Here is a 25,869-nt window from a genome sequence, read left to right as displayed (position 1 = left end):
TTGCTCTAATTTAGAGTTCTTAATCATGATCTAGCTATTTCTCTGTTCTTATAGTTTAAGCCATCAGACACTGTGTAAAATCCATTAAGCTCTCTATGCTTGTAAGTCCCTTTCTCCAAGAAACATGCTGCTCTTTTATGATATTTAAATGCATAATTTTATTCTGCTCATTAGACATTGATCATACTCAAAGTGTTTCTCATTAGGAGAAGATGTACATTTTAATGTCAAAATACCATATATATTAAAAAAAATACTGTGTATGTTTCATGTGCTATAGCTCAAGTTTGGTCCTCGGTATGACATTTGCTAACTGTACATTTAGTTTATTGCTCTATCATATTAGAAATATAATAATAGCTATATTTATAAAAGCTACCATATAAGACTTATGCATTAATTGGTTAAATGAAAGCATTTGAAAAACTTTGCATATTGCCTGCCACACAAGAATTTCTGGCATCAGGTATTATGCTTCTACTCACTGAATAGTATGTAACATAAATTGATGTTTAAAAAAGTTTAATATTACAAGATTTAATTTCTGTTAGAAAGACAGTAAAAATGATTTTGCTTAAAATTTGTAATAATTTCTGATTTAGTTGAAGTTCTTCAGAGAACCAATACAAGAAGCAGTATATCAATATATCTATATATTCAGAACATGCAAAAGCTATATATATATGTGTGTGCGTTAGAATGTATGTACATATAGAGAATATATACATACATTGCATGTATTCTGCATAAATATATATATATATATATATATACATGTATTCTCTATATAGTTTCTGTTTTACAGGTAGATTTGTTTAAATATACTTGTGTATGTGAATACATGCAATTATTTTTAGATTTGGCTCTAAGTTACCCAGACTTGTTTTGAACTCCTGGGTTCAAGTTATCCTCCTGTCTCATCCTCCCAGTATGTGGAAATTCAGGTACACACCACTGCTCCTAACTTAAATAAATACACTATATTATACTTAAAGACATTTATCTGAAGGAGTTGACTCACAGGATGTGGGCATTGGGTTGGCAAGTAAGAAATCTCTAAGGCAGACAGGAAGAAGGAAAGCTTGCCAGGAGCTGAAATCTTAACACAGCATTTCTTCTTCTGTAAACTTCAGCTTTTATCTTGTAAGGATCAGATAAGGCCTTTTTACATTATGGAGGGTAATATGCTTTTCTTGATGTCAACCAACTGGAGATATTAACCATGTCTACAAAGTGCCTTCACACCAACCCCCAAATTAGTGTTTGACTAAATAGCTGTGTATTATAACCTAGCCAGGTAGACACATAAAACTAACCATCACAACTCCTATGTATCTATAGAACAAGAATAAATTCCCTGTTGGTCTTCAAGGACCTCCATGATCCAACTCAAACCCTCTCTGCTAATTCCTCTCTCATCAACTGGAGGACTCTGTTTCCAACTTCCATCATTTTGAGAAGACTTCTGCAATCACTCTTCCCCAATGGGAAACATTACCAGACACGTTTCCCTTCATTGTTTTCAGAGTCATTGTAACTTTCCCACATCTGTGTTGTGTCCTTGGTATCTGTAATAATTTTCCTCAGTAGTAAAGAACTCTTTGATTATGGACACTATACTTTTTCTTTTTTCCTTATAGGAGACTTTTCAACAAACACTTGAGATGTTTGTTAACTTTATAAGGTTATCGCTCAGTAACATTTGAAATAACAGTGTCACCAATGGTGTATTTAATTCTCTTCATTTGAAGGACCATTTTACAAGTGTAGTACATTAGCAAGTTACTATTCCATTTTAATAGTAATAAAAATTATTTAAAACCTCCAACAATATTTAGGGGACATGGCATTTGATATATTTGGCAATATATCAATCAGGTAAAATATCAGGTGAGTATATTAAAAATATTACAAAAACATTATTAGTTCACTTTCATTTAAATTATATATTTTCTCACCAGCCATTCAAGAGAAGAAAGGATAGTTATTCATTTTCAAATTCAAGGGTCAGGCTATAAAACAGCAGGAACTCAGGCAATTCAGCAATCTATCTATCTTGAGAGGAATAAAACACTATTCCACTCTGCACTGGCTGGCACAGCTCTTCACCAACAATTCCCCCATTTAGACATAAAAACAAACTGGCCTTTGTATTTTGTTTATGCTGTCACCAGAGCATTACTCTCAAAGCACTTCAGCAATACAAAACTAATGTTGCTGTCTCTCACAGGCATAACTAGAAAATATTCACTGCAAGTGCTGTTCAAAAAGCATGTTTAGCTCAGTGGATTTTCTCATTGTATAACCATGAAGATATTAAACTAAATTTCTTATTTTGCCAAAACCTTAATTTTCTGGTTTTATTCATATCTTATAAAATTGTGAATTATGTAATATATATATATTTAACAGAATGATCTAAATTTACCCACACAACATTCCACCCCTCTGAGTATGAAAATTTCTAATGTAACAGGAAAGCATTTCAACAAATAGATGCAGTAACATGTTATGGGTTCTATGATAAAAATCAGTACCAGATTTAGAGAAAATAGAAAAAAAATAGATAAGTGAGAAAAGAGTGAAGCAGTGAGAAAGAATGTTAGGAAAGTTCTCATTCAACTGAGTAATAGAATAAGAGTAGATATTTTCCAGGTAGCTGGCAGGGGAGTTATTTCAGGAAGAGAAAACTACATACAAGAAGCCTGTAAGGAATGACACAGTTTGGCTTCTTCTCTGTGAAGAACAATATAATGAAATACAACTTAGAGGACAGGGAAAGGCAAGGAATTCTTTCCTACTTTAAGAGTCTCAATGTTTTCATGAATTCAAAATGTTGATGTCTAAATTCAATGTGTTTCATGAACTGGTTCCATGTTATCTATACAGCCTGATTTTATTGACACAGTCAGTGCTGATCAAATACTTAATAAATATACAAATGAATAACATTTTTTAATAATTATATGTGAAGTGCTTTGCATAGGATTGTGGAGAATAAAAACAAACTGTAACTTTAAAAATAATATAAAGCAAGACAAAAATATAATACAAAGCAAATTATTCTATGTCAAGATAGAAAGTAACCCAGAGGTAAAAAATCTTTGGAGATTGAAAACTCTTCCCACTACTCCATAGATAACCCTGTCTTCGTTGTTCCTCTGTAGCTATCATTTTATTGCTTTGGTTTACAATGTTTCTCCTTCTTGACTTTCTTAGATACTTTAATTTCTTTCTTTTACACATTTGGATTTAATTTCTCTCAAAAAGAAGAAAAAGAAATGTTAAGTGATTAAATACTTAACAGTATTAAATGATCTTTTTATTTCCAAATATTTTAGGTACTTTCTGTGGAATATCTTTTTTTTTTTTTTTCTTTTGGTACCAGGGATCGAACTCGGATCCTTGCGCTTGCGCAGCAGGCAGCCAAAACCACTGAGCTAAATCCCCAGCCCTGCAATATCTTTTTAAATAATCACAAATCTCCAAGTGACTAAACATTGCCTCCTCATTTTACTACTATAAATATGCATCAAATAGTTTAAGCTGCATTCCTGAGAAAATTTAACAGTGAATGAAGGAGCTGCTATCTGAACCTACCCCTTCCATTTCTCCTCAAGGCTCAATTCATGTGTTATTTTCTCTAGGAATCATCATCTGAGGACATCAGCCCTACTCTCCTCTCTCTTCTCTGAATACCTGATCAGTAACCCATATCCTAAAAGGTTTTTCCTAGGAATTATGACATCATTTGCAATAGTTCACATCTTGGTGAGTTCAAAGCCAAAAAGCATAATAACTAAGAAATAACAGAATGGAGCAAGTAAGGAGAGCACTGCGGGTTTTTTTGAAAGCCATGCCCTCCCCTAACAAAAAGAGTGCTGATTTTATTAGGGAGTGTATACATATTCATAGAGAAAACTACATAGAGGGGAAGGCATTGCGCATACTTAATTTAAGGTTCATATTTCTGACCAGGCTCAGTTTAAGTTCTTATATCACACAAAGAGGAGAGATATAGACACATTTCTGTCCAGGTTCAGTTTAGTATTATAACAAGCCGAGTTTACCCTGGGCCAGCTAAAAGAATGAGTCAGAGTGACTCAGTGACCTTGGCTTGTTCCTCATAGGTTTTTCTAAAGAGTTTGAGCTGAAGCAAAAAGAATAGCTTTCAAAGTGTTAACAGTCTTTTAAGGGGAGAACAGCTCCTCGCTATTTAAATGTAGGAGTTTGCCTCTAAATATTCCTGTTGGACTTAAAGGTTAACAATTCTTCAGGCTAATTTCTTCTCTTCACATGGGTTATGAGATCTTTGATGAACAGAATAACATTTTATGTTCTTTTTCATGGCTCATAAAACTCCAAACAGTGCTGAGCATGTAGCAAGTACTCTGGAATATCTGTACACTGATTAATCTCATCTTCAGAAGTTTGAGCCATTATTTCACTTCAATACAAACCTCTCTTGAAGACCAATTATCAGAATAACACACAGTCAGCCATCCATTTCCAGAATGGGGAAAGTGGAAAGTACATTATTTTCTGAAATGCAGTGCATTTTCAGAGATTATTTTTGCATACCTAAATGAGATATATATACGACCACTATAGGGCCTGAGGACAAACAAACTCCTGGGTCTTTAACCTGTTTCTCACTAAAAACATGATTTGTGTTTTCTTCTAAGAGAGACAAGGACTTAAAAGTATTGTTTTGCTTGGTGTTTTTTTTTGTTTGCTAAAAACTGTGACTCTGTACTTGAGCCTATAGATGCCCAATAGGTAATTAAAAGTAGAAAAAAATTGAGCTTCATTTTGTAAAACTGAGTAAAATTCTCCTGAGCTATTCGTATAGGTTAGCCGTTATATAGACATTTGGGGAATATCTGTCTAATGGTTGGCAAAAAAGGTTCATTTGCCCAAAATTTAACCAAGCTATCTCACCGCCCTTCAAGACAGAGGAAACCAGGATAAGAAAGTTAGTTACAGGGACACTCAGCTATGCCCAGAAGTCTCTTTGGATTCCAGCAGAGCCTCACACGATTGAGATCACTCCAACCATGAACACTCATCATGGGAACCGAGTTACCCCTCATGTCATGAGGATTCTTCTGAAGTTACGAAACTAAGGCAGATTATGATAGAAGGGACCCCAAGCACACTCCAATACCCCATTAAACTGGTCTTGGCTATTTTGCAAACAGACCAGTCTAATCCTCTTTATCAGATTGTACCCCCTCTAGCTATTCAAGCTGGTGTCCTTTCCCTATTTTCTTTCACTTTCTAAGTAAAGCTTTTTCCTGTAAATTCACACGATTGCTTTATTTTAATTGCCATTATCACTAAAGCAAGGACCCACACTAGCTGATGTCACTAACACAATAGCCACTATATTACAATGTAATTTCTATTTATTATCTCTGTAAACACACCCTAGATACCTACTTCATAGGCTTTATAGGAAGGTTAAAAATGATTATTTATGTAAATGAATGCTAGACTTTAAAGTAAAGGAGTACATATGTATGGTTATAATATTCAAAGAATAGTGTACTTGTGATATAGGGGAAACTATAACTCCCAATCATCTAGATGCCAGATACTTCGAGTTTGTGGCTGCTGAGATTGAGGAATGAATTCTAAGGAACAATGGAGGTTAAGAATAGGAGAGATTTATTGAGAGACAGGAAAGGACTCAAAAGTGAGTTATCACCACCATGGCCCTTTGTCAAGGTAAATTTATACAGCAAAGTCACAATGTGGGTACAATGTGGGTCAGACTATAATCAACCTATAAGATTGTACGTATAGCTGCTTAGCTAATACTGGTCCAGTAAGGAAGTGGGTCATGTAGTAAGGGTGCATGGAAAGAATGTAGTGTAAGTTTACGTTGTTGAATATTCCTTAGTGGGGCATGTAGGCCTCGTCCTTACATCTTTATCTTGAGGTTTGGTCTTCTTTAGATGCGCCTCCAGCCACAATTCTGATGTCTTTATTTTCTGTTGACTTCCTTGAGAACCCAGTCCCTCCCTGGCTATATATTAATTTCTATCTAACTTAGCTACCTATAATACTTGTATTTCTAATTTCCATCCAAATTTATTCCTGAGCCAGTCTGATAACTGAATGAATATCTCTGTGTCAAATGAAAATACACATAAGTGTCTGTATGTATTTTAATTGGCCTACTAGAGAAAATGGTCCAACTTTTGTTGCAAAGAATATTAGTAAATTCAAAAATGGAAATTTTAGATCATAGTAGAGACAGAAATATTGAAGGGTTATTGCAGTGAGTAATTACTCTACCTATACATACTGCTAGGAACAAGGGAGTAAATTATCTGGGAAAACAGTAGAGTGACAAGAGCCAAGCAAAACTTTTGAAGGTCATTGAGCCTATTTAAAAGTGAATTATGTTTTCATTTGTTAAAATGTTAAAAAGAACCTATTGACAAATTACATACACATACGTCAATGTGTTGAAAAAAATTCTAAAAATTTTTAAAAGGCACTTTAAATGGATAGCAGATTGTTAATTCTAAGTACAGTAAGTAGTAAAAATTGCTATCATAATACAAAATAAAAAGTTTGAGAAAATTGCTCCTTTCTAACCTCAGCCATAGATTACCATGAAGCCTCTCTTTTGTAAACTGTGGCTAAAATAAATTAGAGATTCCATGGAGACAATTCTTGTTTGACTGAGAATAAAACCCCAGGCATTAATTGTTATAAAGGGCCTCTTTGAAGTTTGAGTTAAAGTCATTGTTAGGAAACAGGCAGAACTGGTTTTCAGGGATCTTTTATCATTTAAAAAACTTAAAAAAGAGATTCAGAAATAGAGTTAGAATTTGTACAGTTATAAGAGACTCACATGGTTCTTTTCCCTCTGTTGGTTTGTGGTAGGGGTAGGACAGGTAGATAGAAAACCCTCCCCCTGGGGTTTGGAGTGATTTTGAATAAGGGACACTTGAGCTCTTTTCTTGCCTGTAGCCTACGAAGCAGCAGAATCCCAGTTATATTCAGTGCTGCGAGGGCCTGAGGACAGGGCACCACTGAAAAGGCAAAGTCACAGAGCAGGGAGGAGAGCAGAGCTCAGCTGGCTTCCCTCAGAAGTTAGGCACATTGCTAGTTCCCATTCATTTACTGAGTCCAGGGATGTTTGCTGAAAGCTTACCTGGTAGAATAAAGTGATAGTAATCAGAGTGGCTGAAATAGTTCACTTGGGTTACCTGGACAATGTAGCTTCCTAAACATAAGATAATCCATGTCAAGAAGCTTTGGGCAAGATTCACTGGCTCCAGAATTTCATCTGGTTTCCTTTAGAGGCAGCAGTGGATATCTGCTGGACCAGACAAACCAGATAAATTAATTGGCTGTGGCCCCTAAAAGCACGAATCATACACATTGTACAAGTCTTTCGTATACTAGACTTTGCAACTGGAAGGCATCTCAAAAACGTGTTAGAAAAAGTGACATTCTTTTTCTTTTTTATGAATGTCATGTAATCCTACATTAGTTTCAGCACCATTTGGTAGACTCTGGTGGCACATAAGATACTTATGGACTTCCTAAATGCACAATTATCTACTTCAAAAGAATTGATATCAAGTCAGATCCTCTCTACCCCATATTTGCATAACTGTATTTACTATTGTGAAAGAAAAATTTTATATTTATACCTGAAATATTTTACCCCTTGTTGGTTCATGTTCAACATTACAATTATACAGTAAGTTTGAACACTGATTCTGTCATCTAAAGTATCGTAAGTTATATAAGGGCAATTCATTGTTATTTTTAACTTTAATTTTCCCATGTTCTGACACTTCAGAATATAATTTAGGTCACCATTTTAATTATATAAACCTAGAACTACAGCTCTGTTACCAAATTTCAAGAAGAACAAGAAGAAGTATAGATGTGATCAGGGGACCTAAGTCACAAAATCCTAGTAAATTAAGTTTCAAAATGAATTAAGAGCATGCTTCTTGAGTGAAAGGATAGTTTTATATTAGAAAATCTATTAATTTATTATAACATTATACTAAAGAGAGACTTTGTTATTGTTGTTATTTGCTGGGCTGGGGATCAAACTCAGGGCCTTACACATGCTAGGGAAATGCTCTATCACTGAGCTACATCTCAGCCACAAAAGAAGATATAATATGGACCAAGAAAAGAACAGAACACTTAAGCTGATTATAGAAAGACAGCAGCTATGAGACCTCTCAATACAGCTGAAGTACTGTACATACTAGTAATATTAGTCCTGGGCACTTGTGAAACATGAACTTCAGCACTATACTAGATATATACAGGTCATAGATCTGTGGGAGAATTCCAAGACAGATGGAGGAAGAAATACTAGCTTGCAAATAACAAGGGTATAAGTCCAGAAATTAAGAATTGTATATAGTTATAACAAATTTCTAGGAAAATACATAGAAATATGGAACCATTGCTGTGATGATATAAAATTATTTTTAAATTAAACAAAAGAGAGCCAGGAATGTAGCTCTGGGCCAGCAATGTACCTCAGGGGCACAGTGCCGACCTGGCAAGTGTAAGGCCCTGAGTGCGATTCCTGGTACCAATAAAGAAAAAAGGAAAAACAAATAAGTCAAAAGAAAAATTCATAACACAACTATGAGAAGTGGCCAAGTTACATATGGTGTATCATCAAAATAATATTTTTGAAGAATTTATAATATGGAAAAGATCAAAGATCAATATAAGATGAAGCAGAAAAAAAAATTAAAATTTATGTATATAAGGCCTAAAATATTTCAAAATGTTAAAAAACATGTTGACGAGATGAGAGATTTTTAGTTATTTTTCCTATTTTCCAACATTTTCCAAATGAGGGCATGTGTTTTTAAAATAAAGATTTTCTGGCTGCAGACAGGCAGGTCTGTGCACGCCCTACCGAGGTCCTGAGTCACACGGAAGACACCGAACCACCCCACTGCAGACAGGCAGCCACCTGATTCCACATTACCAAGGTGCAGAGGACACCAGACCACCAGACCAAGGTACTGAGTCCCGCTGTTCCCGGCCCAGAGGTAGGGGCTTCTGAGCCATCGTCCCACTGCTGCTGGTCCAGAGGAAGGGGCTTCCTGGTCACTATCCCTCCTGCTGCTCCCAGACCAGAAGAAAGGGCTTTTAGGCCACCTTCTGTCCCGTTGCTTCTGGCCCAGAGGAAGGGGCTTCGGGGCCACCATCCCTCCCACTGCTCCCAGCCCAGAGGGAGGGGCTTCTGAGCCACCATCCCACTGCTCCTGGTCCAGAGGAAGGGGTTTCCCGGCCACCATCCCTCCAGCTGCTCCGAGCCCACAGGAAAGGGCTTTTGGGTCACCATCCCTACCACTGCTCCCGGACCCTGTCCCACTTCACCCAGCTCAGAGGAGGTAATCCGTGCAGGCGCTAACAGACCCCCGCCCCAGTCGAAATGAGAAAACACATAAATAAGTCTCAAAACCAGACTTCCAGATCACCTACAGCAACTCCAAAGGGAAATGAGATGGAACACTCTGATACTCAACCACCTGGACCCACTGAACTAGCAACAAAAGGGGATCTGGAAAAAATGAAATCAGAAATAATTTCTCAGATAACAGGAGAAATTGTGCCCCTAGTGCAAGACATGATTAATAAATCTAGAGAGGAGCTGAGGAACATGATGGAATCCCAACATAAGAAACAAATGGAATCCATAAAACGGATGCAAATAGATTTCCAGGACATGAAAAACTCCATTGAAAGTCTACACAGCAGAATGAGCCAGTGTGAGGACAGAATTTCAGATATAGGAGATAAGATTGCAATTAGTAACCAGGAAAAGAAAAATTGCTTCAAAATTATAAGAGAACATGATAAATCAATCCAGCAGCTGCTAGATGATGCAAAAAAAATAATATAACACTGATTGGGCTCAATGAAGAAACAGGAGAGAGTGGCGATGACATAAAAAAATCTCCCCACAGAAATAATGGCAGAAAACTTCTCAAGCAGGGGAAAAGAGCTTGACATACAGATAAGTGAGGCATATAGGACTACAAATAGCCTTGATCAAAAAACATCTACACATAGGCATATAATTGTTAAGATTCCAGAAACACAACAGAAGAACAAAGTTCTACAAGCAGTCAGAGAAAAGAAACAAATCACATACAAAGGAAAGCCCATCAGGATCACAGCAGACTTCTCAACACAAACCATCAAGGCAAGAAGAGATTGGAGTGACATATTCCAAGCCCTAAAAGAAAACAGCCTCCAACCCAGATTGATGTACCCTGCAAAACTATCTTTCAAAATGGATGGAGAAATAAGATACTTTCATGACAAAGAGCACCTTAGGAACTTCATGAATACCAAACCAGCACTCCAAAGAATTGTACACAATATCCTAGGAATGGACATTGAGGATCACAAACCCAGGAAGCAAAGCAGAATGAACCCATCTGGCATGACAAGAAATTAAATGTAAAGGGGGAGAACCCAACAAAAAGAAAAAGTCATGGCAATGACAAGTCAATACGTTTCAGTTATAACCATCAATGTTAATGGTCTCAATTCAACAATGAAAAGAAATAGACTGGCAGAATGGGTCAAGAAGCAAAATCCAACAATATGCTGCATACAAGAAACACACTTCATTCAAAAGAAAACTCATAGACTGAAAGTTAAAGGGTAGAAAACAATACTGCATATGACAGGAACCCGAAAAAAAGCAGGAGTAGCTATCCTCTTGGCAGATCAAGTAGATTTCAGACCAACACTAATTAAGAGAGATGAAGAAGGACACTACATCCTTGTAATGGGAAGAATCCAAGAGGAAGAGATGACAATCATAAATATCTATGCACCAAACACTAGTGCACCCAACTATATAAAACAAATACTAACGGACATGAAAAGCCATACATGCCCTAAAACAATTGTAGTGGGGGACCTCAACACCCCACTGTCACAAATAGATAGATCACCTAGACTAAAAATAAGTAATGAAATACTAGAACTCAATCGAACTCTTTAACAGATGTTTACAGAGTCTTCCACCCCACAAAATCAGAATACACTTTCTTCTCAGCTGCACATGGGTCATTCTCCAAAATAGACCACATACTCACACACAGAACATGTTTAAATAAGTGCAAAGGAATTGAAGTTATCCCCTGTATATTATCAGACCATAGTGCGATGAAATTGGAGATCCATAGCAAAAGAAACTCAAAGGATTTCATAAACACGTGGAGATTGAACAACACACTTCTGAATAACCAGTGGGTCACAGAGGAAATTAAAGAAGAAATCAGACAGTTCCTTCAATTAAATGACAGTGACAGTACAACATATCGGAATCTATGGGACACAATGAAAGCAGTCTTAGGAGGGAAATTCATAGCAGTGAATATGCATATTAGGAAAACAGAATGAGCCCAATTAAACAACCTGATGCTGAACCTCAAGCTTCTAGAAAAAGAGCAGGTCAACCCTAAAGCTCATACAAGGGAGGAAATTACAAAGATCAGAGGAGAAATCAATGCAATGGAGACTAAGAGAATGATACAAAAAATCAATGAAGCCAAGAGTTGGTTCTTTGAAAGAAGCAACAAAATTGAGAAACCTTTAGCCAACCTTGTCAGAAAAAGGAAAGAAAAGGCCCAAATCCATGCAATTAGGAATGAAAAGGGTGAAACTGCAACAGACCCAGCAGAAATCCAGAAGATCATCAATACCTACTTCCAGAACCTACGCGCCAATAAGATGGACAACACAGAAGAAATGGACAGATTCCTAGATACATGTGAATTACCAAAGTTGATTGAAGAAGACTTAAAAATTCTGAACAACCCAATATCAACCAATGAAATTGAAAATGTAATTAAAAACTTAGCACCTAAGGAAAGCCCGGGCCCTGATGGCTTCACTGCTGAATTCTACAAGACATTTAGAGAGGAACTGCTGCCACTACTCTTTAAACTCTTCAATGAAACTGAAAGGGAAGCAATACTCCCAAGTTCATTCCTGGAAGCAAGCATCACCTTGATCCCCAAAGCAGAGAAACACCCAACTGAAAAAGAGAACTATAGGCCAATCTCACTAATGAACATAGATGCAAAAATCCTTAATAAGATACTGGAAAACAGAATGCAGAAGATCATCAAGAAGATCATACACCCTGATCAAGTGGGTTTCATCCCAGGGATGCAGGGATGGTTCAATATATGAAAATCAATTAATGTAATACACTATATCAATAGAGCCAAGGACAAAAACCATATGTTTATCTCCATAGATGCAGAAAAAGCATTTGACAAAATCCAACATGCATTTATGATAAAAACCCTACAAAAAATGGGAATAGATGGTCTCTATCTCAAACTGATAGAAGCCATCTATGAAAAACCAACAGCCAATATCATACTAAATGGTCAAAAACTGAAATCCTTCACACTAAAATCAGGAACAAGACAAGGATGTCCACTATTACCACTCTTGTTCAATATAGTTCTGGAAACATTAGCCATGGCAATTAGACAAGAGAAAGAAATAAAAGGAATAAAGATAGGAAATGAAGAAGTCAAACTGTCATTATTTGCAGATGACATGATACTCTATATAGAAGACCACAAGAACTCCACCAAAAGTCTTCTAGACTTAATAACCAAATTCAGTCAAGTAGCTGGTTACAAGGTCAACACACAAAAATCAATAGCTTTCCTCTACACCAATGACAGACTCACTGAGAGAGAAATAGGGCAAATAATTCCTTTCACAATAGCATCCAAAAAACTGAAATACCTAGGAATCAACCTAATGAAAGAAATCAAAGACCTCTTCTCTGAAAACTATGGCACTCTGAAAAGAGAGATTGAAGATATCAGAAAATGGACAGACATCCCCTGCTCCTGGATAGGAAGGATTAATATAGTGAAAATGCCCATACTTCCAAAACTGCTATATAGATTTAATGCAATTCCAATTGAGATCCCAGCAGCATACTTCATAGACCTCGAGAAAACAATCCAAAAATTCATTTGGAACAAGAAGAGACCGAGAATAGCAAAAGCAATTCTAAGTAACAGAGACATGGCAGGGGGTATCACAATCCCCAACCTGCAACTCTACTACAAAGCTACTGTGATAAAAATAGCATGGTACTGGCAAAGAAACAGGCTTGAGGACCAGTGGAACAGATTAGAAGATGCAGAAACAATGCCAGACACACTCAGCCATCTCATCTTCGACAAAGGAGCCAAACACCCTCACTGGAAGAAAGATAGCCACTTTAATAAATGGTGCTGGAAAAATTGGGCTTCAACTTGCCAAAGATTAAAACTAGACCTGTATCTCTCACCATGCACTAAACTGAAATCAAAATGGATTAAAGATCTAAATATTAAAATAGAAACTCTGAACCAGTTGGAACAGAGGTTAGGTAGAACGCTTGAAGACATCGGTGTAGGAAAAGATTTTATGAACAAAACCTCAGTTGCCCGTGAACTAGCACAAACAATCAACAAATGGGATCTCTTCTTATTAAAAAGCTTCTGCACAGCAAAAGAAACCACCAGCAGTGTGAAGAGACAATCCACAATGTGGGAAAAAAATCTTCACCTGCTCTTCCTCAGACAAAGGTCTACTATCTCGAATCTATAAAGAACTTAAAAAGATCAGACATCTCAAATTTAAAGACCCAATCCAAAAATGGGCATCTGAAATGAACAGACATTTCTCAGACAAAGAAGTAGAAATAGCAAATAAATACATGAAAAAATGTTCAATATCACTGGTCATTCGAGAGATGCAAATGAAAACAACACTGAGATTCCACTTCACTCCAGAAAGAATGGCTGCTATCATGAAATCAACCAATAACAAATGCTGGCGGGGCTGTGGGGAAAGAGGAACCCTGCACCACTGCTGGTGGGAATGTAGACTGGTGCAAGCACTGTGGAAATCAGTATGGAAATACCTCAAAGAACTAGGACTGGAAGTCCCATTTGACCCTGCTATTCCAGTGCTGGGGATCTTCCCCAAAGAATTAAAAGAATCATACCACAGTGATATATGTGCACCCATGTTCATAGCAGTGCAGTTTGTAATAGCTAAAACTTGGAAACAGCCCAAATGCCCATCAACTGGAGACTGGATCAAGAAAATGTGGATTTTATATAAAATGGAGCACTACTCAGCCATAAAAAATGAGAAATTAGAGACATTTATAGCTAAGTGGATGCACATTGAGGCAATACTCTTAAGTGAAATAAATAGGACACACATGTGTAAATACCAAATAGTTTCTCTGGTGTGAGAAACTGAAAGTGTAAAGAAGGACTAAATGTATAATAGGTAATGTGAAATAGGAAGAAAAGGGGCAAAGGGGAAGGAAGTGGGAGGGCTAAGGGAAAGGATAGAAGGGAATGGGATTAATATGAGAAAATGGAAAAATAGGAACAAAATCTTTGTAAATAGGGAGGGCTGGAGGGGTTGAAGGGAGGGCTGGGCAAGGGTGAAAAACAACCAAGAGAGACTATGTAAAGGTGCAAATTTCCAATGATGAATGTCCTTATATTGTATACCTAAAATGTACCAATTATTAGAATGAATAATCGATAATGTAAAATAGGAAGAAAAGGTCCAAAGGGGTAGGGGTAGTGGGAGGGACAGGGGAAAGGAAAGAAGGGAAAGGAAAAAAATGATGAGAAATGGAAAAAATGGAAATAAAGTCTTTGTAAATAGGGAAGGGTGGAGGGGGTGAAGGGAGGGCTAGGAATGGGGAAAATATAAGAACCAAGATGCATTATAGAAAGGTACAATTCCCAATGAGAAATATAATTGTGTTGTATACCTACAATGTACCAATAAAAGAATTTAATACAAAAAAGAAAAAGTAAACTAAAGATTTTCTGTCATAGGAAATTATCCACATTTTCTCTAATCCTCATAATGATCTTTTCATTGTCATCTCATTTTTGACTTGCCTTTGCTCTTACAAGTGAGAGTAGAGATTTAGAATTCAATTTCTTTAAGTTCTTTTTACTGCAACATTATGCTAATAAATGCATTCTTGCCTTACAACCTGAGCAAGAGGAGAAGCCATTATTTCAAATGCTCAAGAAAATTTCTAAGTAATTTAAGTCTTATCAACTGATAGGTGATTCAGTAATCAAAATGCAAATAGTTGGACTAGAATTTCATCTTCCTTTCTTGCCAAACTGCTGCTCAGAATAACATTGGTATGATAGCACATTATATTATCTACATCTGGGAAAATCAAATGCAAAGTAATCACTCAGGCAATAATTATATAGCAATTAATATTTATCTTCAAGATATTATGCTAAATAATCTGTGAAAGCTTGAAAGACAGAGCTATAGCTCTCTTCTCTTACAGGTTTTATAATCTCATTTGGGATATATATGTGGAAAGGAAAAGCAACAATGAGGGTTTAAACTAAAATGTTAGGAATGTAGGACAAGGGAGGAAATGAATAGAAAGTAAGTATCTGCTATGTAGTAGGCACTGATAGGCACTTTATATATGTCATATCATTTATCCTGGGAGTACTAAGATGTGTGAAGTGTCTGATTAGGCAGAATCCAAAAGGATGAGAAGTGTCTTTAGTGAACTTCATATGTTACCGAGAATGAACTTCTAGTAGGTACCTATTTCCTTGGGGAAGATTATAATAGACCTTTTTATGACCTGCTAAATTATGACTCACCAAGCTTCCCCAAGAATGGGTCCCTGAGCTGTTAACAAATTTTCCAAGGGGTAATTTGCATTTGGGGGAGGATCCTCTTTTGATATAATTCTATTGGCACGTCCTTAAAATATTTCTGCTCCTGATTGAGGTTTTTGTCAGGAAAAGCTATCAGGAGCCTCACAGAAGTCACTATGAGGCAAGGGATTCAGGGTCAGAGCTCTTAGCCTTTCCTGTCTGGCCAGTCCAACACGGTGGACACTAAGAACAGTATCAGACTGAGCTTCCTGTAGATGACAGATGGAATCATAATCATGAAGCCTGCAATTGTTTAAGATCAGTATGAGCCAGGAGTCCCTGTAGTAGTGAAAGTCATCAGTTGGAATGCAGTGGGAAATCCATTTACCACAGAAGCTCTCTGTGTGGTGACGGAAAGAACTGATGAACTCCTTGGCTTTCTCCTCACTTGGCCTTTAGAAGCAGGGCAGATATCATGGAGTAATCCTCTAGGACTCTTGGTCAATGGGAGTGGAATAGAAAGGACATTAAGAAAGAGGGATAGGAATTCCTGCTAACTTGGCTGTGTCTAGTTTTAAATTATGTAAAATTTTTTAGTGAAAATGAATGGAGACTACAAGTTGGACCAGCTAGGTTTGTTTTTGTTTTGTTTTGTTTTGTTTTTTGAGTAATGAGATTATGACTCAGAAAAGATAAATAGCTTACCTATGGAGTCATAGTCATTTGCAAAGCCAGTGTTCAAATCAGTTCTGTTTGACACTAATAGACTATCCTTTACATAAGAAATGCACAAGACTTTACATTTTTTTCAGATAAAATTATACATCAAGCAAAAATCAATAAATTATCACTTATTAATAGTAAAACTAATTTAAAACTCCATCTAAATGATGTCATGCAATTCAGGAAGAAAATAAAGTTGTTATGTGTTTCATGAAAAGCTCACAGTCATTTTATATTTATTCTTCACTGAATTTCAGCCGCTAAATCCCCTATGTCTCCTTCGATTTCCTTTTATTTAATGAGACATTATTGGTTTGATGAAATGAAGAGTCATGAAGTATTCTTATATTAGTTACACTCAGAAAAGTAGAGCAATGGCTTTTAATATCTATTCTATTATTCATTCTAATATAACTGAAAACTCAAGTTAAAAGTTCAAAATAATCCAATTATGTAACAAATACAAAAATATGAGGAGTTACTCAATGACATTACAAGATATGCTTATTGAGTGTTCCAAAAAGTGCTAAGCATAGTAGTAAGCACATATTTGTTGCTAAAACATTACTATTGAAGAAACACTAAACTGGCTGGAAGAGAGATTAGCTAGAATTCCTGAAGACAATGGCGTAGGAAAAGATTTCATGAATAAAACCTCAGTTGCACATGAACTAGCACAAAGAATCAACAAGAGGGATCTCTTCTTATTAAAAAGCTTCTGCACAGCAAGAGAAACCACCAGCAGTTTGAAGAGACAACCCACAATGTGGGAAAAAATTTTTACCTACTGTTCCTCAGACAAGGGTCTACTATCTAGAACACACAAAGAAATTAAACAAATCAGACCTCCCAAATTTAAAGATCCAATCCGAAAATGGGCATCTGAAATGAACAGACATTTCTCAGATAAAGAAGTAGAAATAGCAAATAAATACATGAAAAAATGTTCAACATCACTGGTCATTCGAGAGATGCAAATGAAAACAACACTGAGATTCCACTTCACTCCAGAAAGAATGGCTGCTGTCATGAAATCAACCAATAACAAATGCTGGCAGGGCTGTGGGGAAAGAGGAACCCTGCACCACTGCTGGTGGGAATGTAGACTGGTGCAAGCACTGTGGAAATCAGTATGGAAATACCTCAAAGAACTAGGACTGGAAGTCCCATTTGACCCAGCTATTCCTTACTGGGTATCTTCCCAAAAGAATTAAAAGAATCATACCACAGCAATATACGTGCACCCATGTTCATAGTGGCATAGTTTGTGATAGCTAAAACATGGAAACAGCCCAATTACCCATCAACTGGAGACTGGATAAAGAAAATTTTTTTTTAATAAAATGGAGTACTACTCAGCCATAAAGAATGAGAAATTAGAAACATTTATAGCTAAATGGGTGGACATTGAGGTAATATTCTTAAGTGAAATAAATAGGACACACATGTGTAAATACCAAATAATTTCTCTGGTGTGAGAAACTCAAAATGTAAATGAGGATCAAAATGTATAATAGATAATGTGAAACAGTAAGAAAAGGGGCAAAGGGGAAGTGGGAGGGGTAGAGGAAAAGGAAGAAGGGAATGGAATAATATGAGAAAATGAAAAAATGGAAACAAAGTCTTTGTAAATAGGGAGGGATGGAGAGGTTGGAGGGAGGGAAGGGGAAGGGGGAAAAATAAGAATCAAGATATATTATGTAAAGGTATGAATCTCCAATGATGAATGTCATTATATTGTATAACTAAAATATACCAATAAAATTTTTAAAAATTACTGTTGCATGGGCTGGGGATGTAGCTCAGTGATAAAGTGCTTGCCTACCACTAGTAAGAACCTGGGCCAAATTATTCCAAGCACTGCAAAAACAGAAATTACTGTTGATTGATGATAGCCATCAAGTTCTGAGTAAATTATAACATTTAGGGAGAGTACATGGAATTGTTGAAAATTTATATAATGTAAAAGTTATAAAGATATAAATGTTGTGAGTAATAAGCAAATGAGAGATTACATTTCCTAAGAAGAAAAGTATGATTTCATAACTATATTTTCTACTTTATGAAAGGTTGATATAAATCAAAAACTTGATGGCGGGATTGATTTTTTTCATAGTCCAAATGGCCCAATAGAACCAAGTTTATCATCAGTATCACAACGAGCTGATGTCAAATATTTATCCAACAAGTAGATGATTCATTACATATTTGCTTGTGGTCATACTTATTAGCTATGAGAAATGTAAGGCTTTATTTAAAGCATTAGAGAAAATTTACAAATAAGGTCTTCACAGTAATATGCAACTAAAAGATAGAAGTCTGAGACAGAAGGCATTCACAGAGTGTTGGAATCTTCTTTTTCTGATTTTTTTTTTTTTTTTTTTTTTGGTTTTTTGGTACCAGGGATCGCACTCAGGACCTTGCGCTTGTGAGGCAGGCATGGTGCCATTGAGCTAAATCCGCAGCCCTGGAATCTTCTAAAGAGATTCCTATATACCATTATCTTCTGGCTTCCAGTGTTGCTATTTAGAGGTCATCTATCCATCTAATTGCCTGTCTTTTAGCAGTGCCCTCCAATGTTTCTCAGGCTACTTAGAGTTCTTTCTGCTGTTGGTGTTTTTCAATTTAATTTTGATGTTTGTTGATGTAATTTTTTAAAATTTATCCTCATTAATTTCCGTTAGACTTCTGGTTCTGAAGATTAGGGTTTCTAAGGCTTGTATTGCTTTTACTAACAGTATTCAATGCAGTTTCATCTTGAATGACTCCTACCTCATAGATCCTTTCAACCACTTGAACAGAAGTCAAAAATTGAAAAGAGGTCATCTTGGAAAGATCTATGGACATACATCTTGTCTAATGAAATAAGTCATTCTAACATACATTATGAGAAACCCACACCGAGTTCTTGAGAACTTTGTATCAGTAGAAACACTACCAGCATGGACTGAAAAAATTACAGAGATGTATTATAAAAGAAATTGAAGCTGCCTTTACTACTTGAAGGTGAAGAAGTGGGCCACAAAGTCAAGACATTCAGTGGCCTTCAGAACTTGAGAGCAATCTTCACCTTATAGGAGCAAGAAAACAAGGCACTCTAACCTACCACAATAAGGAACTGAATTCTGCCAACAATTGGAATGAGCAAAAACCCAATTCTTTCCTGAGTGTCTACAAAGAAATACAGCCTAACAACATATTTATCTTAACCTGGTGGTGCTTATACTTGACCTCTGACCTACAGAACTGCAAGATACTCAATCTTTGTCCAGTCTTTGTTGTTTGATTTAGAAACTACCTGTATTTAAGACAATACCTCTGTGATAATTTGTTAAACAGAAATAAAAAATTAAGTCAATATTAAACACACATTTTTTTATGCATCTGGTAATTCCAATATCTGAAATCTTTGTATGTCTCTATTTGTGTCATGTTTTTATTGGCTTTTTCTCATCTATTTTTTCCTTATACTTTGTAATTTTTAACTCTTATTTCTTTAGAATTTGATGTTTGAAACACTTTAAATTTGGGTTCACACTGCAAAGGATTTTATTTCCTCTCAATGACTGTGAACCTGGAATCACCTAAATTATTGGATGAAGCTTGTTGGACTGATACAGGAGAAATATAATTCCAACCTGTTGCATGTCAAATGTGCTGAGTTTGTGGTGCCACAACATTGAGAAATAGAGTCGCAAACCAAAGGAAGAACTTAGAAGAGTTTTATTGAAATAATTTATACAGCAAAGTCACAATGTGCTGCAGTGTGGGTCAAACCACAATCAATCTATAGGATTATAAGTACAGCCACTTAGCTAATATTGATCCAATAGGGGAACACGTCATGTAGCAAGGGTATATGAAAAAAACAAAGGCATTTTCAGTAAGGGATAGGTCCAGATGCCCTGGTCACCCATCTGGGCAACTGATGCCTATCTGGACTTACTGGAATAGGTAGTCTAATTATAGTATAATTCCAAGTTATTATTTATTCCTTTGGAAGGCACATAGGCCTGGCCATTGCATTTTTATCTTGAGGCCTGGCTTTCTTCAGATGTGACTCCAGCCACAATTCTGATGTCTTTATTTTTTGTGCTAACTCCCTTGAGAGCCCAGTTCCTTGCTGATGGTATATTAATTTCTATCTAACTTATCTTCCTACAATAGGACCACATGGGTGAATTCGGCAACCAAAGTTAAATGAATGCTAATTTACATTTCTGAATCCTAGGGGTAGATTTGTGTAGTCCACTCAATGGCAAGATCTAGGAAAGTAGATTTCCTTGATGTGTCATTTCAATGGTAGCTTTGCTTTTTGTAGACACCAACCTTGACACTGAGAGTGTTGTCCTTTTGGATCTTGACTCTAAAGCATTTTTCCAATCAGGTCCAAATTAGGGTGGTGGCCTTAGCTTTACCTGATGTTCCCAACTTTGCATTTTCTTTCCATTGAGGGCTCCAGATTTCATTTCATTTTTTTCCCCTTTGAATTCTTTTCTTTCTTTTCTTATCAGGTTAGCAAAGCATTTAAACAGCACTTTTTATAATCATGTTTTTATAGCTTTTCATTTATCACCTGCCAAAAAGGGAACCCTTAGTGTAATTTTTTAAACCTATCCCAATTTATTTTCAAAAACTGAAGTGACTCATTTTATTGCCTGTACAACAAAGATTATGTTATCTTAAGTAAAATTGTCAACAAAATGATAGTTTTTCCACTCAATACATTTAACAAGTACCACTCTTGATGGTTCTGATATTTAAGAAAAATAAGTAGCAGATCACAGGAAGTATATTTCACATATTAAATTTCTACTTTCTGAAATATACTGATATATCATATGAAATGTCACTTCCAGAAAAATGCAGAACAAATTTTAGAAATTCTGTCTTCTTTTAGAAGTTCATGAACTAAAGATTCATATATGCTTGGTGATACATAGAAGCCTTGATATAGTCAATCAGAATGAATAAAACATCGTTTAGGCTTCCATAGCAGGGCCATACATTTTGCTATAATAATTTGTCTACTCATCTGCTTTTAATCTACTAACTTGTGAGCATCTTGAAAAGGCAACCATATCTATTTTTCTTAATGGTTACCTCAGAATTTAGCCCCTACTATGTGCTGATTAAATATTTCACAAATGTAATCCAAGGGAGAAAAAGTGAATTCACTGGGAAGAAATTTGTAACTATGCTATAAAGGTACTGTACTTTATTAATGTTAAGAAAAATTAGTACTTATTCTTTAATATTAATCCCATCATCATTGAAAGGTATCTCTCAAAATGAACTTGGAGCCTAAGAAGTGTTGCCCTTCTTTATCTTGTTTGTTTTCTATCTAATTCACATATTTCATGGGGCCAATGGATGAATGAAAGCCAAAGTCTTTTCATGATGTCATGGAACCCTTATCTTTCACAGGTAGTTTATATAGTTGTAGAAAATCAAAATTTGAGTCTCATATAGACTTAAGTAAATGTGCCACTTACCACTACATAATCTGAGATTAAACCCTAACATTTTTTTCAGGATGTGATAAATAAAATTTTTATGACATTGGTTTGCTGAAGGCTTAAATAATATAATGTATGTAAGGTGCTTAGTATAGTCTCTGAATTATACTAAAATTAAGTAAGGAGTATTAGTTTTGTTATTATTCTTATTAATTATATCATGACATGTCCATCTAATTCTAGCCTACACAACTAAGCGATATTGAATACTGCACTATACAATCAAATTGGTTGCTAACTGCTTTGTACTTTATATACATAATTGCAGAGAGGACACAAGCAATTCATCATGCCTTTTGATTATCTTTTAAAATTGAGAAATATTATAAAAAGTTAAAAATGAAACAATACCACTGAGTGCATGTCATGGAGCAGAGTATTATTGAGTCCTCAACGACAAAAAAATGATTGAATATTCCATTACATACAATTTTGCTACATATTTTATCCCTTAAAATTAACATATATGCATGCAGATGTGGATAGCTTACCTCAGGATTATTCTGAATTCAGCTTCAGAAATGGTCCAAAGTGGATATCTATAAATCAATAATTATGAAATTATAGTTAGTTAATTTGAAGATTAAAATTTGTCTACATTTAATAAAAAATTTTTGTTATGATTTATAGATAATCAGTTAAATTTTAATCTCACAAGAATCTTAAGTTTCTTTTTGAGCATTACAAAAAGATTGCAGTACAATTATAAAATCAGTAAGTATACTTAAGCTAAGAGTTTGACCTTTTCTGAGTTTTTTCAAAGCCTATTATAGTTTACCTCCAAAAAACTACCTTATTTATCATTGGTATATAAAAAATTGATGTTTCAAATAAAAAATAATACCACTACTCGGTTTGTCCTATTTTATGATGCAAAACTGTAAGAAGACTATAGAGTGAAGCTTTTGGCAAATTGTGTTCATATTCATAGAAATAGGTACCAGTATTTCAACCAACTGAAATATTCTCATGTCACAAAATTCAACTTCAAGAATTAACAATTTCTTATGTGTCAAGAAAAAAATTCTAAGTAGTATTCTAAAATATTAATTCTCACATGATAAATAATGAAAAATTTAAAGAAGGACAAGAACAGAAAGAACGCTTCAGGTTTCCAAACCTCAGTTACTTTGATCATTTTCATTACCACTTTTATGGAAAAACATTTGTTTCCCCTGAGAAAACTTGAAATAAGACGCAGAAACCAAAATACAAACAAGCATCACATAAATCAATAGAGATCCATTTTGGCTATAATAGAGAACATTTCAGGAGACACAGTGTCCACACAGAGCCAACTCAATTTGGGGCCCTTCATGTGGCTCTGTCCACTTAATGATATTGGTTTGGGTTTCTCTATTTTGTACTTCAGTGTGGTGACTCATTTCAACCCAGACAGTGGTTAGAAGAAAATTAGTGAAACAAACAAATTTTATGGAAGGTAGAAATAACAAAGATCATCTCTCCTTTTAGCTCTTACAAGCTACTAAAATAACAAAATTTGCATCACATTTTTGTCCCTAAATCATGGGGAAGAAATAACTGTTATATATTCAATCATTAAAAAAGAAAAGGAAAGTTTACTCAGTGATATCTGACACATATCAGCATAGGACTGGGGCCAGGTTAAAGGGACAAATCTGAATTGAGATCTAATTTTTCTATTTTGAATGATCAAGACAAATGTCCTATGGGACAGAACCCAAGTGTGAGAATGCAGTATTAGTGCATCTCTTTGTGGCTTACTTGAAATCTCCACTTCTGGATTCAACCCTTTGTCTCATCTGAAGTCTTCCTTTCCATGTTTGTGAGTTTACACATTCCTTGCACATTATCTATCAGTCCAAATATGATTTTGAGGCCTGATACAGTCATTGTTTATATCTCAGATTTACTATTCACTTTGCTGTTCACTTACATTTCAGGAGTCCTAAAACTATTCCATGTCCAGTGTGTTTTCATGTATCTGCCTCCTATTTTCAGTTGTGAGTGGATGAGACAACTCTTACTACCAGAAGTAACGTTCCTAGAGACCATGTGGTTGCTCCCCAGTGTAAACCAAAGCCTGCTTCATTAATGAGTCATAACATCTTCATAAAGAAAAGAGGCTCCCACTACCTTTACACAGAATTCTTTCAAAAGGAAAATTGAATGCTTTGTGTGATCAGTAATTTCAGGGTATATTAAACCTTTCTAGTCAATTAATCCTGAACCCCTCACCAAAAACAAGAGGCTTGAATAGAATGCCTAGACTTCTTAAAGGTCTGTTCATTTTGTGCATGAAATTTTGAGATAAATCTTGAAATAAGGCTTAGTCATTGTTTCTTTAAAAAAAAAAAAGGCAGGGCCAGGGATTTAGCTCAGGGATTTCACTGCCTGCTGCTCAAGAGCAAGGACCTGAGTTGGATCCCCGGTACCAAATTAAAAAAAGGCACGTTCTGAAAATATGAGAAAAACAGGTATGAGAAGCACTTTCAAATTTTTATATTCTGTATTGCACATTCTACAGCCATATTGTAGCTTTCCACAATGTTGGAAACTAAATAATTGGCTAATGTTTCAGATCTTTTATCTCATGTATTTCAAATACCTACCAGTCTTAAATTCCAAGACCCGATCATTTAGAAGATTTATTATCTTTTTTCCAATTGGTATGCATATGCAGTAAGTTTACATGTCATCCTTCCACAATGCCCATCTTAGACAAACTGTGAGACAGGTAGCTTCCCATAATCATTTTGTCCACCTAAAATAACACTTTCAATTTTCTCCAAGTCGTGATTTTTTTATTGGTATGAACTCATTATACATAAATATAGACATTCCTCATTTAGTGACCAAATTAAGTTCCTGCAACTAGGTTGCTAAATGAAGAACTGTACGTAGTATGTACATTACAACATTCAGAACAAAGACATGGTCAAAGAAAGCTCCAACTTGATGACTTTGCTTTTATTTGTATAATTCATACATGCAGTACAGTAGTGTACAACAGAACATAAAACCACAGCACTGTAGTGTACAGTACAATCAGAAAAAATTACAGTATTGTATAAATAAGGTGTGCTGTACCATAAAAAAGATATTTAAGCTCTATAAACAAGATGCAAGTCTAAACAGCATGCCTTGGTTATAAGTTCAGTCATTAAACAGGTAGTCATTAAACAAGGAATATCTGTATTTCATAGTAATTTCCTGACTTCAAATTCTAGCATTCATGAATATGCTGCTTGTTTTACTTTGTTATTGTTAGTTTGTTTAGGTGAGTGGGGACCACTGCTATCATAAGAGCACAAAGTACCTTTTTTATATTCTTATATTAATTCAGCTAAGTTTTCCAATGCAGGTGACTTTGAGGTGTAGTAGGACCATGGTTGAGATTACCATATTATTTTGTAGTATCTTATTTTTATAGGACAGTGATGGTAAAAATTTTAGAGCTTTCAACAATACAAACAGCCTGCTGCAGCACACGTGCTATAGGTTCACCACCACTGTTATAGGACATTATATTCATAGGATCTTATTTTTAGACTACACTTCGCTTTGAAACATTTTCAGGAGAAAGACCTTAGGAATCAAGAGTAGATCCCAAAGATCTTAGATCCCAAAGATCTTAGAATAGATCCCAAAGGTCTTAGGAATCAAGAATAGATCCCAAAGTCAAAGTCTTTAAATTTGTTTCAGAACCATACCTGCTTTGGGGAGATTTAGACTTCTAGCCTAAAGACAATGGCAAGATCAGAAATCAGAACCAGATTGCTTTGAATTGTGCTTATCTACGAAAAGCTTTCATAAGCTAGCCAAATGAATGCTATTTTACTTTGACTGTGCCTGCCCTTTGATAAGCGGGTACAAAGTGGAAATGGCCCTTTTCATATTCAATTTCTTCTTCTAAAAAG

The 25,869-nt window shown here is 35.6% G+C and overlaps 1 protein-coding gene across 7 annotated transcripts in view; it reads right to left on the bottom strand.

Moving 5' to 3' along the window:
• Cntn1 (contactin 1) overlaps positions 1-25,869 on the bottom strand; it is a 446,523-nt gene that overhangs the window by 295,030 nt on the left and 125,624 nt on the right. For 4 of the 7 annotated variants that reach the window (XM_004874004.4, XM_087199964.1, XM_087199965.1 and 1 more), the window contains exon 2: positions 22,459-22,506. The gene's annotated coding sequence lies outside the window, so the exon portion shown is untranslated. Of the gene's footprint in view, positions 1-7,171; positions 7,340-22,458; positions 22,507-25,869 lie in introns of all 7 variants that reach the window. The other 3 variants (XM_087199970.1, XM_087199969.1, XM_087199967.1) reach the window with 3 other exon arrangements.

Source organism: Heterocephalus glaber, unplaced genomic scaffold, assembly GCF_053883595.1.
Source record: "Heterocephalus glaber isolate CG9 unplaced genomic scaffold, H.glaber_assembly_v1.0 deba00001733, whole genome shotgun sequence".
Classification (NCBI taxonomy): domain Eukaryota; kingdom Metazoa; phylum Chordata; class Mammalia; order Rodentia; family Bathyergidae; genus Heterocephalus; species Heterocephalus glaber.
Note: the sequence above shows the minus strand (reverse complement) of the source record. Positions and strands in the feature narration are given on the sequence as shown.